This window comes from Tachysurus fulvidraco, chromosome 9 (genome assembly GCF_022655615.1).
Source record: "Tachysurus fulvidraco isolate hzauxx_2018 chromosome 9, HZAU_PFXX_2.0, whole genome shotgun sequence".
Lineage (NCBI taxonomy): Eukaryota > Metazoa > Chordata > Actinopteri > Siluriformes > Bagridae > Tachysurus > Tachysurus fulvidraco.
The window spans coordinates 1161914-1164413 of NC_062526.1; the positions used below are offsets into that span (position 1 = coordinate 1161914).

Below are 2500 nucleotides of genomic sequence, written 5' to 3' on the forward strand. Positions count from 1 at the left end.
TGTATGAGTGTGTGTGTGTGTATGATCTGTGTGTGTGTGTATGATTGTGTGTGTGTGTATGATTGTGTGTGTGTGTATGATTGTGTGTGTGTGTATGATTGTGTGTGTGTGTATGATTGTGTGTGTGTGTATGATCGTGTGTGTTTGTGTGTATGATCGTGTGTGTTTGTGTGTATGATCGTGTGTGTTTGTGTATGATCGTGTGTGTTTGTGTATGATCGTGTGTGTGTGTGTATGATCGTGTGTGTGTGTAGGATCGTGTGTGTGTGTAGGATCGTGTGTGTGTGTAGGATCGTGTGTGTGTGTGTAGGATCGTGTGTGTGTGTGTGTATGATCGTGTGTGTGTGTGTGTATGATCGTGTGTGTGTGTATGATCGTGTGTGTGTGTGTATGATCGTGTGTGTGTGTGTGTGTGTGTATGATCGTGTGTGTGTGTGTATGATCGTGTGTGTGTGTGTATGATCGTGTGTGTGTGTGTATGATCGTGTGTGTGTGTGTGTATGATCGTGTGTGTGTGTGTGTATGATCGTGTGTGTGTGTGTGTATGATCGTGTGTGTGTGTATGATAGTGTGTGTGTGTGTATGATCGTGTGTGTGTGTGTATGATCGTGTGTGTGTGTGTGTATGATCGTGTGTGTGTGTGTATGATCGTGTGTGTGTGTGTGTGTATGATCGTGTGTGTGTGTGTATGATCGTGTGTGTGTGTGTATGATCGTGTGTGTGTGTGTATGATCGTGTGTGTGTGTGTATGATCGTGTGTGTGTGTGTGTATGATCGTGTGTGTGTGTGTGTATGATCGTGTGTGTGTGTGTATGATCGTGTGTGTGTGTGTATGATCGTGTGTGTGTGTGTGTGTGTGTGTATGATCGTGTGTGTGTGTATGATCGTGTGTGTGTGTATGATCGTGTGTGTGTGTATGATCGTGTGTGTGTGTGTATGATCGTGTGTGTGTGTGTATGATCGTGTGTGTGTGTGTATGATCGTGTGTGTGTGTGTGTGTGTGTATGATCGTGTGTGTGTGTGTGTGTATGATCGTGTGTGTGTGTGTGTGTTGTATTGTGTGTGTGTGTGTAGGATCGTGTGTGTGTGTGTAGGATCGTGTGTGTGTGTGTGTGTGTGTGTGTATGATCGTGTGTGTGTGTGTATGATCGTGTGTGTGTGTGTATGATCGTGTGTGTGTGTGAGTGTGTATGATCGAGTGTGAGTGTGTGTGTGTATGAGTGAGTGTGAGTGTATTTGTGTGTATGATCGAGTGTGTTTGTGTATTTGTGTGTGTGTGTGTGTGTGTATGATCGAGTGTGTTTGTGTATTTGTGTGTGTGTGTGTGTGTGTGTGTGTATGATCGTGTGTGTGTGTGTATGATCGTGTGTGTGTGTATGATCGTGTGTGTGTATGATCGTGTGTGTGTATGATCGTGTGTGTGTATGATCGTGTGTGTGTGTGTGTATGATCGTGTGTGTGTGTGTGTATGATCGTGTGTGTGTGTGTATGAGAGTGTGTGTGTGTGTGTATGATCGTGTGTGTGTGTGTATGATCGTGTGTGTGTGTATGATCGTGTGTGTGTGTGTATGATCGTGTGTGTGTGTATGATCGTGTGTGTGTGTATGATCGTGTGTGTGTGTGTGTATGATCGTGTGTGTGTGTGTGTATGATCGTGTGTGTGTGTGTGTATGATCGTGTGTGTGTGTGTGTGTATGATCGTGTGTGTGTGTGTGTGTATGATCGTGTGTGTGTGTGTGTGTGTGTGTGTGTGTGTGTGTGTGTGTATGATCGTGTGTGTGTGTGTTTGATCGTGTGTGTGTGTGTATGATCGTGTGTGTGTGTGTGTGTATGATCGTGTGTGTGTGTGTGTGTATGATCGTGTGTGTGTGTGTGTGTATGATCGTGTGTGTGTGTGTATGATCGTGTGTGTGTGTGTATGATCGTGTGTGTGTGTGTATGATCGTGTGTGTGTGTGTGTGTGTGTATGATCGTGTGTGTGTGTGTGTGTGTGTATGATCGTGTGTGTGTGTGTGTGTATGATCGTGTGTGTGTGTATGATCGTGTGTGTGTGTGTATGATAGTGTGTGTGTGTGTGTAGGATCGTGTGTGTGTGTGTGTGTAGGATCGTGTGTGTGTGTGTGTGTGTGTGTAGGATCGTGTGTGTGTGTGTGTGTAGGATCGTGTGTGTGTGTGTGTGTAGGATCGTGTGTGTGTGTGTAGGATCGTGTGTGTGTGTGTATGATCGTGTGTGTGTGTGTGTGTGTGTGTGTGTGTGTGTGTGTGTGTGTGTGTGTATGATCGTGTGTGTGTGTATGATCGTGTGTGTGTGTGTATGATCGTGTGTGTGTGTGTATGATAGTGTGTGTGTGTGTGTGTGTGTGTATGATCGTGTGTGTGTGTGTATGATCGTGTGTGTGTGTGTATGATCGTGTGTGTGTGTGTATGATCGTGTGTGTGTGTGTGTATGATCGTGTGTGTGTGTGTGTGTATGATCGTGTGTGTGTGTGTGTGTGTATGA

The 2500-nt window shown here is 45.1% G+C and overlaps 1 protein-coding gene across 1 annotated transcript in view; it reads left to right on the plus strand.

Annotated features, from left to right (window-relative positions):
- trmt2a (tRNA methyltransferase 2 homolog A) overlaps window positions 1-2500 on the plus strand; it is a 13479-nt gene that overhangs the window by 4274 nt on the left and 6705 nt on the right. The gene's annotated exons all lie outside the window — the stretch shown is intronic.